Genomic DNA, 17,403 nt, shown 5'->3' with positions numbered 1-17,403 from the left:
CTTCAAGTTCCGCTCGCTTCCCCGGACAATTTTAGGCACGAAACTTAGCTAGTGATGTGCCTGGTATTATCTGCCTTACGTTTCATGCCCACCTGGGAAATGGGCAGACGTGATGTCAGCGTGGCTCCTGACTCATCATTGGATCTCTGTTGAGGACTCCAGGAAGCACAGGTGAAAATGTCTCCTTTCTGTTTAACTCTGGAGAGTCTCTCTTTTTTTCCCCCTAACAAAAGTAATGCCTATTAGTATCCCTATAGAAGTTATTTTTGGTAAGGAATTAATTTACATTTAAAATTTTTGTGTGAAATCCATACAGATTCCTTGGCAGCAACTTGAGGTCACTCTCTTAAAGGTCCCTTTATAATAATAAACCCACACGGTACCAGCTTGGAGACTGTGGGCTTAGACAGCATCACAGACCTCCCCAGAGGCATCTTTGAGGCTCAGTGGGATCCACTTTGATTATTATATGGAATAATAAATATTGTTAAAATGCATCTGGAAACAATCACAGACTTAAAAATTGTGGGTGGATCCAACATCTTCATCTATTAATACATATGGCAATTGAAATGATTATTTAAGTACTTTCAGACCCAAAGCCTCTTCACATAGAAAGGGCCATGCAAAAGTAATATCATAGCTTGACTATTCAAGAAAAGGAAATGACCCTCAAATCCCCTTGCCAACTTGTAGACTGATTAGCCAGAGGCTTTGTAAAATATATGTTTTCTCTCCACAGGAAGAGAAATTAGGTATAAAATTGCTAACGTTAGTTGAATGGTTCCAGGTTCCAGGCATTGTGCTGACCACTGAATGATCGCAGTGGCATTCCCTCAGGGTCTGTGTGTGGGTGTCCCCGGAAGGCAGCCTTGACCTCTGAACATGGCTCCCCTCACTCTGGGGTCTTCTGGACCTTAACCAATCACTCTTCACATGAGCACTTAGATTCTGTGGTCTAAACCTGGAAGTATGGCTTCAGTCTCCCATTTAAATTATTCTAATTTTGCTTTTTGAACCATAGTTCAATTCTGTATGCTAGGGTTTGCACCCACAACGGATGGAATCTAGCAGAACCCTTTCTATTCTCACAGAACCATTTTTTAACAACTGAATTATTACATGCCATACTGCTGATGGCCTCTTCTTTCCAACGTACGAAGTATTTTAAAGATTAATCCAAGGTTCCTACAGGAAAAGAGAACAAAAGAAGTCCTGATGCTAACTGAATAAAGAATGTGTATCAGAATTTTAAAAGGAAAACCTAGCAATCTAGGTCGCCAAATGCTACACAGTCAAGCATCTCTGTGACAATAAGCCACCCCCGTGAAACAACAGGGAAGAACACCGTCAGATATAGAAATTGGTTACCCTCTGAAGTAAGCTGTACAAACCAAGTGGCAGCTTAGGGGTAAAAGTCTATTCATCTGTTAATGACTCAGTTATCACATCGTATAAAAATCTTTTTTAAAAAATCATTTTAGTAAATTACTGCCCCTAAATCCATGTGCATAGCTGATCATCTTTAACCATGTAATTACAACCTCTCCTTGTTTTACTTCTATTTCCTGCATACACAGTGTTCAATCATTATGATATGTTGAGGAAGGGAAGTCATTGTGTATACAATTCAAGTGTACACAAGTATATACAAAATTGTGTATACTTGAATTTTGGTGGAAAAATTCGAATAGCTTAAAGAGTTCCAAAATATGAACATGTTAGAGTAAAAGTGCATCTTCCCACGATGGGCCTGCAGAGCCATGATGGGAACTGACGAAGTCTGAACTCACCGAGTTAACCTGGCTGGATCAGCTGACAGGGGAACTGGAAGGGATCTGCTTGCCACAGACAGCAGAGTGTCACTGAGTGCTTTCCAACTGGGATGTGGTGTGGCCATGTTTATTCCGTAAACTTGACTTTGGAGACCTGGAGACTGTGTGGGCGGCTGGATTAAATGGACACCAGGCCGTTACCCAGAGGGGACTAAAGCCACTGACCACTCTCTAGAAGTGAGGCTGGAGGAAGGGCCGAGGTCCAGGGTGCTCTCCTTGCAGAGTTAACTGGGTTGGTGGTCTGGGGATGGGGGTCAGAAAGTAGCTGGGAGTGGGGTTTGAGGCAGCTGGCAGCTATCAGCGGCTGCAGCGTGACTGGTCTGAAGAAGACGTGGCCACGTCAGAGCCTGGAACATTCTCTGCCATGACCACCAGCATCGTTGCATCTGAGCTTGGCTTCCTTCCATCTGAACCTAAAACAGTCTTGCACGGAGGAGTGCAGTCCTGTTCTCATGCCTTCAGATCAGTTTTCCATTAAGAGTAAAAGGCAAGCAAATCAATAACTCTTGAACAAGTTGAATATACAAATATTTGAGAGGTTGGTTATTAAAACTGGTAACTCAATCTCTGCAACCTGCCATGGTCTTTATTAAAGAAGTTCCTCAGCTCCTCAACTGGTATAGACATAAAGTGGCATAGGAGGTAATGACATTCACTGCAGGCTCTGAGAACAGTTCCCCGCGCTTGAAGGATATAAACACTGAATATTTATGCTTTAAAAAAAAGCATGAGATATGCTGCATTACTTTTCAATAATTTTATATGAATTCAATGAAGCAATTATGACTATCATAAATCTCAGTTTATTAAAATAATGATATCTCCTGGGTAAAGTGACAGGTCATTCAATCAAATAAGGAAAACACCAATGTTGGATATATAACACCTTCTTCACCGATCATGATTTTCCATTTGTGTTGGTGTCAGTGGGCCAGTGTTTCTGATCTTCCGTCTAAAGCGTTAAGGAGTCAAGTGAACTTGTCTAAGAGACAGAAACAGGCGTACAGACATGGAGAACACACTTGGGGTTGCCAAAGGGAAGGGGGCGGAGGAGGGGTGGAGCGGGAATTTGGAATTACCAGATAGAACGATCATACACAGAATGGGTAAAAACAACAAGGTCCTCCTGCATAGGCAGGAAACTATATTCAATATCTGATCATAAAGCACAATGGAAAAGAATGTGAAAACGCATAAGTTTATATAGGTATAACCGACTCACTTTGCTGTACAGCAGACATTAACGCAACATTGTAAATCAACTCTATTTCAAGAAAGTAAATAAAAACACTGCATATGGGGGACAACAATCAGGCAAGTGTACTTCAGCTCACAGACATGCCAGGCCAGGGGACAAATTAACAAGGAACCAGGAAACCTCATTCACAGGCCGAATCCTGCCTCCACGGCTCCAGAGCTAAGATGTTGATGCTCCCCAGGCCTGAATTTCCTCTCACACAATACTTTCACACTATCAGTTCAGTTCAGTTCAGTCGCTCAGTCGTGTCCGACTCTTTGCGACCCCATGAACCACAGCACGCCAGGCCTCCCTGTCCATCACCAAGTCCCAGAGTCCACCCAAACCCATGTGCATTGAGTGGGTGATGCCATCCAACCATCTCATCCAACCATCTCATCCTCTGTTATCCCCTTCTCCTCCCACCCTCAATCTTTCCTAGAATCAGGGTCTTTTCAAATGAGTCAGCTCTTAGTATCAGGTGGCCAAAGTACTGGAGTTTCAGCCTCAACATCAGTCCTTCCAATGAACACCCAGTATTGATTTCCTTTAGGATGGACTGGTTTGATCTTCTTGCAGTCCAAGGGACTCTCAAGAGTCTTCTCCAACACCACAGTTCAAAAGCATCATTCCTTCTGCACTGAGATTTCTTTATAGTCCAACTCTCATGTCCATACGTGACCACTGGAAAAACCATAGCCTCACACTATCAGGAATCTTTTTTTTAGGAAAACTCTGCATTGCGGTGTATCTCTGTTTCCTCTGGGCCATCCCCATGCAGGTACTGGGGACTCTGGGGTGAAGGCTAGGATATAAGAATTTGTGGAGAGTAAGCTATTCAACCCATGAAAGTTCTATTAAAATTTTCTCCCCTCGAAGCTGGTTAAAGATGGCTTTTCAGTCTTTCGAATGTCTTTATATATTTAACAAAATATATTAACTTCTTTATTTGGCTACTTTGAAAAAATTTTATTTTATTGGGGTAAGAACACTTAATATGATTTTTAATTGTAAAATCCAATATTGTTAACTATGGGCACAATTTTATACATGAGATCTCAAGAACTTGTTCATCTTGCATAGATGAAACTCTGTACCTGTTGAAATGCTTCCCAGTTCTCTCTTTCCTCTCTACCCCTGGCAACTACCTATCACTCTCTGCATCTATGAGTTTGACAATTCTAGTGACCTCACATGCAGGACTTGTCCTTCTGAAATGCCTTATTCCACTGAGCATAATATCCTCAAGGTTTATCCATGCTGTCTCATATTGCAGGGTTCCGCTCTTTTCAAGGCTGAATAATATTCCACGTTTGTATCTATGTCACTTTCTTTTTCCATGTGTCCAATAGCTTGTTTCCACATCCTGGTTGTTGTGAGTAGTACTGCAGCAAACACAGGAATGCTAACATTTCTTCAAGATCCTGATTTTGATTCTTTTGGATAAATGCCCCAAAGTAGGCTTGCTGAGTCATGTGGTAATTCTATTTTTAGTTTTCTGAAGAACTGCTATACTGTCTCCCCTTGTAGTAGAACCATTTGCATTCCTACCAAGAGTGGACAAGAATTTTAATTTTTTCACATCCTTACCAATACCTGTTGCCTTTTCCCCGCCTTGATGATCGCTGTTCTAACAGGTGTGAGGTAGTATCTCATTGTAGTTTTAATTTGCATTTTCCTGATGATTAGTAATATTGAGCATTTTTCCATGTCTGTCAGCCATTGCCATGTCTTCAAGAAATGCCCACTTAAATCTTTAGCCCATGAAAAAAAATCAAGTTATTTGGTTTGTTTGCTAATGAATTTTAGGAGTTCCTTATATGCTTTGGAAGTTAACCCATTATTAAACATATATATGGTTTGCAAATATTTTCTCTCACTCCATAGGTTGCCTTTTCACTCTGTGATTGTCTTCTCTGCTGAGCAGAAGCTTGTTAATTTGATGGATATGACATCAAAAGCAGAGGCAACAAAAGTGAAAATAGACAAGGGGGAATTCATCAAAATATAGCTTCTTTCGTGCTTTCTAGAACCTACTGAATTCCCAGAAGGTCCAGCATGTTTTGTGTTTCTCACTTTTTAATGATTCTACACTCCCACAAAGTGTAGACCTGGGAGACAGCCCCCGTGCTTTGTGAAGTTGATCTCTGGAGAAATGCTACACCCAGATGCACTCCAACAGCTAAGAGAAGCAGGAAAAGGAGATTCAACTTTGTTACTCAGTAAACAAATGAAAATGAAGCCAGTAGTGTTAATATTTTTAACTCATGATATTGACAGATAGAAAGTAACGATCTCCCTTGTACAGACATGAGCACTCCCTCCAGCCAGGGGAAGGGTGTGCGTTGGTGCAGTTTTCCTGGCGGACAGTGGGTCTGTCAGAAATGTTAGTCATGAATCTGCAAAGTCCGTGACTTGGCACTATCCAGAGGAAGCAATTGTGGCTTACAGAAAAACGTGTAATTTTACATTTTTAAAATTACATAAGCATTTAATGATATGGAATTGATTAAATAAATATGGTTCATCTATATGTTGAAATACTCTCCAGCCATTTAAAATTTTGTGGATGAATATTTATTGACATAGAAAGTTGTTCACAAAGCTGTCAGTTAAAAAGAGTAATATGGGTGATAAAATTTCATGTGTGCCACAGTCCTGTTCTTATAAGAATATGGATGTGTGATCACAGAAGTCTGGAAATGAATGTGCTGGGTGCCCTCAGTGGTTCTATCTGGGGTTGTAGCTTTAAATTGCTTTTTACTTGCTTATTCTTTTTTTTTTTTTTTTAAACTACAATGAGAATATGTTGTTTTGTAATGTGAAAAAAGAGTTGTCAGTGTGTGCTCTCCTCTCACCTTTAGCCACCTTTTTCTGGCCCTGAAGCTCAAGTACAATGAGGTCGCTGTTAGCCCCTTATGACCTGGCCACCAGAGTTTATGTCCTAATTGTTGTTTTAGGCTGGGAGATACCTGAAAATGCTGTTTCCTTAACATTTTTTGATTCTGCACGAATTATATTATGTAGCCTGTGGCCTGGTGACTGGGTCTCCTTAAGATGTTGCTGTCATAATAATAACCCCTAAGAGGTTAGAGTTTGGACTCAATTGACCAGATGCAGTTTTTATTCCTTCTTAAAAAATGCATATTCTCTCTTTGCTCTGGAAATATGCCTATTGCAAAGCGAGAACATGATATTCGAGAGTGCTCTGGGGGTTGTTTGGGGGAACCATCACCTTGTCAATCTGGCTTACCTGAATAGACTCTGAAAACATTAAACCAACGACACTTTCTCCTAGCCCTTTGCCTGAACTAAAGGGTCTAAGAAGATTTGACTTGACAGAGCTCAGTAGAACTACTGTTTGTGACTGAATGCCAGATTAAGTGACTGGAGAACAACTGAATCCCGGGTTGCAGGTATGTAGACACCAGGAGTCACAGGGGTCACCTGCGCTTCCTATAGGTCCAGGCGAACGCAGGCTCTTGCCCTTAATTTCTCACCTTTTGAGATGCAACCAGTCTCCCCTGTCTGACACCTTGAGAGAAACTACACTAACCTCAGAATTCTTCCTTTAAAAATGGAAATAACCCACGCATCTGCAAAGACTTCCTTTTGACTTCCTCCTTGTCTGATGCCTGATCTCAGGAGGTTGTCTGAGGAACCTCTAGCTCAGGTGTTCCTCACTCTCTGGGCGCCAGGCTGGGAGGAGTGGAGACAAGTCTGTTGTTAGTAGAAACCAAGCAGAGGCCCAATGCTAGTGACCATTTCCTTTTATAAGTCTGATGGAAGCATGCACCCAATCTTGCCTTCGGAAACAGTTTTGTAGAGCTCAGAAAATGCTCTTCTACGTGCCTTAGCTTTTCTCTGAAAACTTAAATATTCTTCCTTTCCATTCTGTCCATGATTTGTAATTATTGTTTCAGAGATGAGATATTCCTGGAATGCTTTATAGTTTGCCAAATATATTTAATGTTTGTTTTCTAATTTAATTTGAACAGCAACCCCTGTTTTATCAGTGATGGCTCAGTTTTCCCACTTATAGGAAAAATGGAGATACACAGAGATATAAAAAAGTTAAATTTGAGCTTTTTAACTTTTAGAACTTTATAACCCTGGTTCTTAAAAATTACTGGCTCCTACTTTATAGTCTAGGAAACTATGGTAAAGTGGCCACCCACCTCAGCATTTGGGCTAGAATGTAAAATTTCAAAATGTATTTTCTAAGTGATCTCAACTCTAGCAGGAACTTCTTATGGGGGATCCTGAAATCAAACAAGCAAGAATAGCTTAGTGAAGTCAAGCAAATTGTATTTACAAACTGAATTAGAAACACAGCTTTCCACAGCAACTTTCTTATGGATCCAACCTTCATGTTATCTGTTTCAGCTTTTTGGAATTTATATTACACTTACTTAAAGTTTCTCAATGACAGTATGTATTTATTCCTTAGGTTTTGATGTGGAGGGAACCCAGTTTAGCCCCTGTGGTAGTAACATTCCAGAACTCATGGCCAGGAGGGACTGAGGGTCTCAAATCCCTCAGCAAAGCTGTTGTGATTCAGTCGCTAAGTCATGTCTGACTCTTTGTGACCTCACAGACTGCAGCACGCCAGGCTCCTTTGTCTTCCACTATCACCCTGAGTTGGCTCAAATTCATGCCCATTGAGTCAGTGATGCCATCCAACCATCTCATCCTCTGTCATCCCCTTCTCCTCCTGCCTTCAATCTTTCCCAGCATCAGGGTCTTTTCCCATGAGTCAGCTCTTAGCATCAGGTGGCCAAAGTATTGGAGCTTCAGCTTCAGCATCAGTCCTTCCAATGAATATTCAGGACTGATTTCCTTTGGGATTGACTGGTTTGATCTTCTTGCAGTTTAAGGGACTCTCAAGAGTCTTCTCCAGCACCACAATTTGAAAGCATCAGTTCTTCAGTGCTCAGCCTTCATTATGGTCCAGCTCTCACAACCGCACATGACTACTGGAAAAGCCACAGCCTTGACTTTGGTGGGAGGTTAGACAGGGCCGTTATATGGACATCACTTCCTGGTGTTGAAAAGTCTTGTCAAGAGACTCCACATAGATGCTGAAGAGCCTGGGAGATGAGAGATGCCTTGGGGTGTCCTGCAGATTCAATTCTATGTCAGTGACAGCTGTTTATTGATGTATGTGAAGTGGGGAGAGCACATACCTGTCAAGTCTGATTGTTAGAAATTTCCATGAGGACTCTGCTGGGACATGTGCCTGTGACATTACCTTTGTTTTCTGTGACTAATATATTTTTATTAACTTAAAAAGCTCCCCTAAATAAGGAAAATATTGGTATTGCTGAGAAAAAACATTTGGGAGTCCTTCCCATGAGCTGACTATATTGGTTCAGGAAGGTAAGAGCTGTGTATCTCATGCAGAGCAAGGGCTCAGCTGGCCTGTGTGCTTTCACTCTTTGAATCAGCCAAAAGCTTTATCTGTCGACTCAGGTATAACTGGGAATTGGCCATTATTTTCCCAGGAGTGTAGCCTGGTTCTCTCTCCCCAGGAATCTGCTCCGGTGAATTGGTTCTCTTTTTCTATGATCTTCTTGATTTGACTTTTAAATAAGCTTGTCTTCCCAGCTTCCAATAAAAGAGCATCCATTCTGGATCCATTGCTCCTTGCCTAGAGCTCCCAAATGGGGCCATGTAGTGCCCTGTGTCCAGGATGGGAACCAGGCCTCTCACTGAAGGACAGGCCCTTAGACCCTTGGGAGTTGGTCTCTGATGCACCCACTTTCTGATCTCGAAGGCTAGGGCCTCATCCTCAAGAGCAGACAGGGAACAGGATGGCTGGTTTGTATCGGGCACATCCTACTTGCCAGAAGTCTCATTCAGCCTCAGAGGGCAAATATAGACTAACAACCGTATCACGGCTCAAACACAAATGTTTATTTCTGGTTCACCGACCTCCTCTGAGTGGTCATCCAGGAACCCAGACCTTGCGTGTCCTGATCTCTTTAACACGAGCTTCCTACTTTCTCTGGGCCATCTTTCTTCCTCCTTCCCCACAAGATGAGCGAGTGGGACCCAGGAGGGGGTGCAGACTGCTCTGTCTCATGGGCCAGGTCCAGGGAGGCACGCATCACATCCACAGACATTCTGGGTGTGAAGCCAGTCACGTGGCCTCCCTCGCATGTAGAGAGGTGGGTGCCTGTGAACCCAGGGAGGAGTGGGATGTGGTCTTGCTGCCCGTCACACATCACACCTGCTCCAGGCTTGTCAGGGAGACCAAAGGTGTCCGCAGAAGGAACACTCAGCAAGCTCTCCAGTGAATGGTGAGCTGTCCATGAGCGTTAGTTCTCTCAGCTTGTCATTATTCATGGTCAGCCTGATGTTTAGGGGGTTATAACCTCTTCTTGCAGATGAGGAAACAGAGCTTTGGAAAGATTAAAATCCTGAAGTCAGGCCACTGATAAGAGACGACTTTGGGGCAGAACTCAGGTTTGCTAAAACCTGTAATTTTTTTTCTTTTCACTAAGCATCACTATTTGGAGTTAATATTTCAGTGTTGTTCACTGAAATCCATTCCTTTCAGGGCTTGGAAGACCACGAAAAAAAAAGAGCTGAACCATTAACTGATGTTGTGCGGAGTAAGTCTCTTCAAAACATTTGTATTCACTTTTCTAAAAAAAGAAGAAAATATTTAATTTGGTGCAAAGTAAAGCTGGTGAAGACATGTATTACATCTTGAGGTTTAACATCCTTGCCAAGTTTGTGACACACTCAGCACCTCCCCTGGCACGCGGTGAGAGCTCTGTGACCCTTGGGTTCTGGCTCTGTCGTCTCGTAATTCAGGCTGTGCTGACAGGAAGCAGATCAACACAAATGATCTGGAAACCTTTGCCCAGAGGCAGTGCGGTTTGCACGGCTCCAAAGCACACGCTTCCACTGTCCGTTGGCTCGGGTCCCCCGTTCAGGTGTTTGTAGGTCCCTCCTTGCATTTCTGGCTGGAAGCAGACAGTAGATAGACATACAGGAGTGCATTGCTCTTCATCAGTCTCTCGACAGACTCCGCTATATCCTCTGGTTTTCATCTAAGCCTTTTATGGGAGTGACTGTCTTCTCTGCATTTTCTGTCTGCTCTTGGGATGTGTTTTTACTGACAAAGAAATACAGGCGACTGTGACCGGAGTCGACAGCTGTGTGAACGCATGCTTTTCATTTCTCTCTGGCAAAGAGCTAGGTGCTGTGTGTTTTGCAGGAGTGCTTTCTCCTGGTCGTGGCCAATGTGGAAAATGCAGATGTTGATTTTCAAGGCCCGTTAGCGTAACCAGAAGGTCTCTATGGCAGAGGGTCCTAAGTGCCCAGTGAGCTGAGGGAATCATACCAACTACCCATTCATGGGACACTGGACTGCCCCCCAACACCAGCCAGATCTCTGTTTGGGAGTCTTCATCCATAGTATCTCACTCTGGAATTTGACAGGAGCTCAGTGTCCCAGCTCAGCTGGTAAAGAATCCACCTGCAATGCAGGAGACTGGTTTGATTCCTGGGTCGGGAAGACCCCCTGGAGAAGGGGAACGCTACCCACTCCAGTATTCTTGGGCTTCCCTGGTGGCTCAGCTGGTAAAGAATCCACCTGCAATGTGGGAGACCTAGGTTCGATCCCTAGCTTGGGAAGATCCCCTGGAGAAGGGAAAGACTACCCACTCCAGTATCCTTGCCCTGAGAATTCCATGGACTGTATATAGTCCATGGGGTCACAAAGAGTCGGACATGACTGAGCGGCTTTTGCTTCACTTTCAGTGCCCTAGACAGGATGCCTCCACTGAGGTTATTTGGGTTGAAAAACAATAGGGTCCTCTACTCCGCTCTCTGAGATGAGAGAGTGGGCTTGTTTGGGCAGCTTATATTTATACAGAACCATTTATGTTAGGTGGAATCATAAATTACGAACCCTCCTAGAAAGCATTGCTTTGTTTTCTAATTAGAGAAAAATGACTGGTTGTCCTTGAAGGTAAGATAATGGTATGGCTTCGGTGTCTGCCAATGTGAAAAACGGGTGTAGATGGGCTCCCTGGAGAGCCACGAACTCCTGGGATCCCTTCCTTTTGCTGAACCTCGAGGCATGTGAAGGGTCATGACAGAAGAGGGCAAAGCCACCTTCCAGTCTGGTGGAAGCAAGTGCAGGAGATGACATGCATGGAAGTGTGTTTTGTGAAGATGGAAATCACATCCCACGCCTTGTTCAGTTGCACACATGTGTTTATTTGACACACGGATCTTCCAAGAGGCAAGGCTTGTCTCTACTGCAAAATGTGAGGCTAAAAGGTGTGAAGTGGGAAGCGTGTTGCTTCTACATAGTTCTCATATCTCTGCCTTTGTATCCAGAATTCTGATGGGCACCAAAGTGTGCGGTCCTAGTAGTTGTTAAGCTTCAGGATTTGAGTGTGAAGAAGAGCTCAGTACTAGATGCTCCAGAGAACACTGAAAATAACTTCAGTGTGTTTGAAAATACTATTAAAAAATGTGAAACCTCCATGGCTGTTCAAGACATTTTTTCAGTTTCATAATGAATTATTTGAAGATGTATTTATCAACCATATGTTATGTGATTATCTGATTATACCCACAAGTATAACATATAGTCACTATTAAGCTGCTAATAAAATTGTGATCCGTATTACATAAATTTAATCAGAAAAAGAATCGGTCTTACCCTTACCTTGAATATATTTATGTAAAAAAAAAAAAACAAAGAGGCAGAAAAGAAAAAATGAATTCCTACTATAGGCAAGTAAGTTGCCTTGTGGGGAAGGTATACCCACTCTTTAAAGGAGGAAACTGAAGCTCAACAGTTAGAAAACTTCACCTGGATCACACGGTCTGAACCTCATCTTTGTTCTCCCCCCTGGCTGTGTCTATCACATGTTATGTTTTCTTTGAACAAACAAGTATTTACTGAGTTTCTTTGTGTCCAAGTCTTAGTTGGGGCTTTAAGGACATGTAGTCACGTTGGGTGTTTTCCTCTAAAAGATTCATCACTGGGGATTCAGGATGGGCAGACCTAACACCGCAATGACAGAGCAGCTAGAGATGAGACGAGTGGCTCGTGACCGTGGCTGTTTGTCTGAGTTGTCGGTTTTCCTGCGGGAGGTGAGTGCAGGGCTCGTTGCTGGTTCTCCCGGGCACAGCACGGCTCGGCCTTGATGACCGGTGCATGCCCACTCTTATTTGTAGCTTCAGAAGGCTGGGGAGGTACATCAGGAAGTCTGTGAAGCTTAAAATGTATGAGTCTCAGTGATTTTACTCGCGATGGCTTGAGGCAGCAGGTTGCGGAGAACTCTTGTCTTCTTTGAATTGCTTCAAGTCTCGCGCTACGTGTAAGCAAGGCTTCCTGGTGCTTCAGGACTGCCCCGAGCCACGTGTGGTCTCAAGGGATTCTGTTGTTCGCTCAGGGCCCAGCGGGATGGGCCAGGCCCTGAAGGACATTGAGACTGGAAGAGGGCGCGCGGGCCCCAAGTGCCTGGAATCCACGAGGCACCGCCTGCTGCAGTTGCGGTCACTACAGCTGTGGTTTATCTCCAGGAGGCTGTGCTTTCACCCAACACTAATGTCTTCACATCGACTTAAGAGATGCAGCAGCCCAGGTTGCCAAGAACGGACTTACTCTGACACTTACGCCTGGTCTCATCTTGGACTGAGTAAAAAAAAAATCAATGCAATTCGTGCTTAGGCGAGCCGATCCTTCCTGTTGTCATGGCTACACCTTAAGGTATCGATTCATCCCTAGAGAGTCCAGGCTTGGAAGGGGCTGGGCAAAGGCAGCCACGTATGTTTAGTTCAGAGGAAATGAAACAGACCTGGGACCCTGCTGACCCAAAGAGCAGAATAGCCTCTCCTGCGTACATGGCCCCCTCCCGACCCCACCAGTGCTGCTGAGTCCCGAGCTCGTCCTCAGAGGTCGAGGGCTCCTCAGGCCATGGAAGCCTGTGACAGGCCTGCTTACATGAGAGCGGGATGGGGTGAAAGGCTTGGAGTCAGTGAGGGGAAAGCACATGAATGACATCTCACTCACTGTCACTGTGACCGTGGCTGTTGACACGGGCCACCATCCTAGCTCACCTTCAAAGACACGAAACCATCAGCTCAAGAGCAGGTTAGGGGACACAAAGGTTTTCAGTTTTTTTTTAAAAAATATACGTGTAGACAATGTACTGCTTTTGGGGATCTGTGACTGCTAGTTTATTTTTTGTTTTTACTTTTTGGCCACACTGCTTGGCGTGTGGGATCTTAGTTCCCCACTAGGGACTAAACCAACATTGTTCCCCTGCTGTGGAAGGCAGAGTCTTAACCACTGGACCAGCAGGAAAATCTCTAGTTTATTCGTAATGTGTATCTCTTCAAATTAAGAGATCCTTCTTCTTGCAGAAATGATTTTCAACTGGTTGAACAAAATATGTAACATCTATTTCACCAGAGGCTTCTCTGATCATCTGGGTTTTAGGAAGTCATTGATGCTGGTTGTTTCTAACACATTATTTAAAAATCTGTTATCTGTTTCTGGAATGGATTGGGGCTTCCCTGGTGGCTTAGACGGTAAAGAGTCTGCCTGCGATGCAGCAGACTCAGGTTTGATCCCCAGGTCAGGAAGATCCCCTGGAGAAGGGAAAGGCAATCCAGTCCAGTATTCTTATCTGGGCAGTCCCATGGACAGAGGAGCCTGGATTGGATTAGGATGCAGGTCATTCCCTGCAAACAGAAGACAAAGGGGAAAATGCATCCAAGTTCAGGCGAGAGTGCCCTTGACTGTAGATTGGATGACTGGCCAGCTCAAGGGGAAGCTGGCTGACCAGTGATTTCCAGGCTGGATTCAGCCCCAGGGTCCCAACATATCAGCACATCCCTCAGCTCCGTATCTTCTAGAAGCAGTTTCTACTCTGCTATTTGAATGATGCCTCTGACATTTTAAAAGAAGAAAAGTGAGTAGAATTTTAAGACACAACAGCAAAAAAACAGAAGGCAGACTTCTTTTTTTCCACTTCATTTGAAATAAAGAATAGAGCTCATTTTCATTTTTTAAAAAAATCTTGCCTAATTTTTCTCAGTTGAGCTAAGCTAAGCTAACATACACTTGTAGTAGTGCTGCTGCTGGGCTCAGGTGCATGTAATGAGACGTCTTAGTTTCCAGGAAAAACATTTATGCAAAATTAGTTTCAAATCCAACTTTGGGCTTAAGGAAAAATTGATAATAACATAGCCAACATGTTTTGGACAAACTGAGAGAGTAACATGGAAACATATACACTACCACATGTAATATTAGATAGCCAGTGGACATTTACTGTATGATGCAGGGAGCCTTAAATTGGTGCTGTGTGATAACCTAGAGGGGAGGGTGGGGCGGCAGGTGAGAGGGAGGTTCATGAGGGAGGGGACATATGTACACCTATGACTGATTCATGTTGATATGCGGCAGAAACCAACACAATACTGTAAGGCAATTATTTTCCAAATAAAAACAAATACATTTTAAAAATTGATAATAACATAGCCAACATTTTGGACTTTTCTATGTGCTTACACTGGGCTTAGTGCTTTACACTAAATTTTTTCACATAACACAGGGAGCTCTGTGAAATGTTTTTGCAAAGCATAATTATGGTTCCATTTCACAGATGTGGTGCTATGGACACAATGCATTGTCCCCAGATTAGTGTGTTGAAACTGTAACCCCATGTGGTGAAGTTAGGAGGTGGGGCTTTTGGAAAGTAATGAGCTTTAGAAGTAAAGAGGTTTAGTAAGGAGGCTGGGAAAAAATGAAGTTTAGTTATGAGGGCGGTGCCCCCAGGATGGGATTCCTGTGTCCTTGTAGGAAGAGATGGCAGAGAGCTCTCTCTGCATGTGAAGGCACCATGAGAAGCTACAATCTGTAAGCCAAGGAAAGAGCCCTCCCCAGGAGCCGAGTCTGCCAGCACCTCCATCTCTGACTTTCACTCTCCAGCTCTGTGAGAAGTAAATATATGAACATCTAACCCTTCTGATGGGCTTCATGATGGTTTAGAAAGGTTTTCCAGGAGAGATACAATTTTTTGGTTACCCGCAGGCCTCCAATGTGCTAACTTGGTTCCTATGAAATGGCACTGAGTTGACATCATTGTACAATGTTTGCAAACATCTTTGAAGATATCAAGAATCATTCCAAGTATTAATTGCACAGTAAATGCTGTCTATTTCATATCAGCTAAGTAGATTTTCTTGAGCTCCAAAATCAATGTGGAGGGTGACTGCAGCCATGAAATTAAAAGACACTTACTCCTTGGAAGAAAATCTATGGCAAACCTAGACAGTATATTAAAAAGCAGAGACATCATTTTGCCGGCAAAGGTCCATATAATCAAAGCTATGGTTTTTCCAGTAGTCATGTGCAGATGTGAGAGCTGGACCATAAAGTTGGCTGAGTGCCAAAGAATTGATGCTTTTGAACTGTGGTGTTGGAGAAGACTCTTCAGAGTCCTTTAGACAACAAGGAGATCCAACGAGTCAATCTTACAGGAAATCAGTCCTGAATATTCAATGGAAGGACTGATGCTGAAGCTGAAACTCCAAAATTTTGGCCGCCTGATGTGAAGTACTGACTCATTGGAAAAGACCCTGATCCTGGGAAAGATTGAAGGCAAAAGCAGTAGGGGACGACAGAGGGTTAGATGGTTGGATGGCATCACCAGCTCAATGGACATGAGTTTGAGCAAACTCTGGGAGATGGTGAAGGACAGGGAAGCCTGGCGTGCTGCAATTCATGGAGTTGCAGCTGGACACGACTGAGCAACTGAACAACAGCAGAAGCGGATACACAAGTGGAAGTGAATGGAAGGCCACATTCATCTCTCCGTGGTCCAGGAGGACAGAGTGGAATCATGAATCCAGATGAACTGCTGAGAGACACTGGAAATTATAAAATTCCACTCGCTGCAGAGCTTCATGGGAAAAGGGCCTTGCTAGTACGGCTAAGGCCATATGTCCCGTGGTAGCATATGTGATACCTTAGTTCAGGCCCCCTTTTAGAGAAATCTAAATAAAGTCTAGAATATTAATGTGGCTGTTACTTCCAGAGCTGCTAGTTGATGAGCAAGATGCAGAGAGCTACTCTTTGTTTTTATTCGTGGGTGTAAATAAAAATCACTCACTGAAACCAGGTGGCTAACACAGTCTGGTTCCTAAAAGCAGACTGTTTCCTCCAGTGGCTCCAACATTTACTTGCTGGGAGTAAATATTTTATATTTGGTTTCAGTGCTTTTAAAACATGCTGCCCTGGACATTTATGGTAGCCTCTTTGAGATTCAGAAAGCAAGCAAACAAGTAAGAAGTCCAGCTCAGAATGCCTCGCTGCTTGCTGTGCATGGAGCAAATGAAGGCAGAGCAAGCTCTCTGCACTAACAGGTAGAGGATGTGTGAGAAAGATGCTACAAATTATTTGGGGGGCCCTCAGAGAGAGGACTGTGAGTATCAGTGTGGAGTGCATTCCATGTGTTCTCCTTACCCGAGAGAATCCATCTGAGTTTGTTCTGCTTTCTCCTCTCTGTGCATTTGATCATTTCTCTCTCCCTAGGTTCCTGGGGGAATCATGCCTCCCCTTGTCCCAGGGAAGCACCCACAGGCTATCTATGTTCTCTCAGGCAAGGTAGCCATCATCATCTTTATTGGTGAGAGCGCTGGCTGACGTTTCTCAAACATCTCGCCCATGCATAATCTCACTTGAATCTCACTCTTTCAAGAGGTGGCAGGATAAGTGGAATTGTTTCAGTGACTGAGGGGCCAGAACTCACAAAACTTACGTGGATTTGCCAAGGTTGAAAGGGGTTGATCGGTGTGTACCTAGAACCAGAACCCAACAGACCTGCTTTCCAGACCGTTGTCTTTGCTGCTGCTTTTTGTCGCTTCTAATAAGAATTTGGGAATCGATTTTGGGTTTCATTTCTATTGGGGTCAGCAGGATCTTGCTTGGCCTACAGGTGGCATTTGTCTAAAGGAGTCACAGGATGAAGGGGAACTCACTCCCCAGTAGGGGAGGTGAGTAGGTAAAAACAGTGGGCTCCAACGTGGTGAATGAGTGCCATGGAGAAATATGGGCAGTGCTGTTGGAACACAGAGGAGGGAGGGGTGGGGGTGATGGGAGTCTTGCAGAACATTGGAAAGCAAACGCTGATCCCCGCAGGAAGAGGGAGGGCACTCCCAGCAAACAAACGCAGCAGCCAGATCCTGAGGGTGTAAGAGCAGCTCATGTGCCAGCAGGGAGAATGAGGAAGCATGGCAGGTGCCCTCCAGAGCAGAGGTCAGCCACGTAGCCAAGACCCGATCGTGTGG

Source organism: Budorcas taxicolor, chromosome 11 (assembly GCF_023091745.1).
Source record: "Budorcas taxicolor isolate Tak-1 chromosome 11, Takin1.1, whole genome shotgun sequence".
NCBI lineage: Eukaryota > Metazoa > Chordata > Mammalia > Artiodactyla > Bovidae > Budorcas > Budorcas taxicolor.
Note: the sequence above shows the minus strand (reverse complement) of the source record.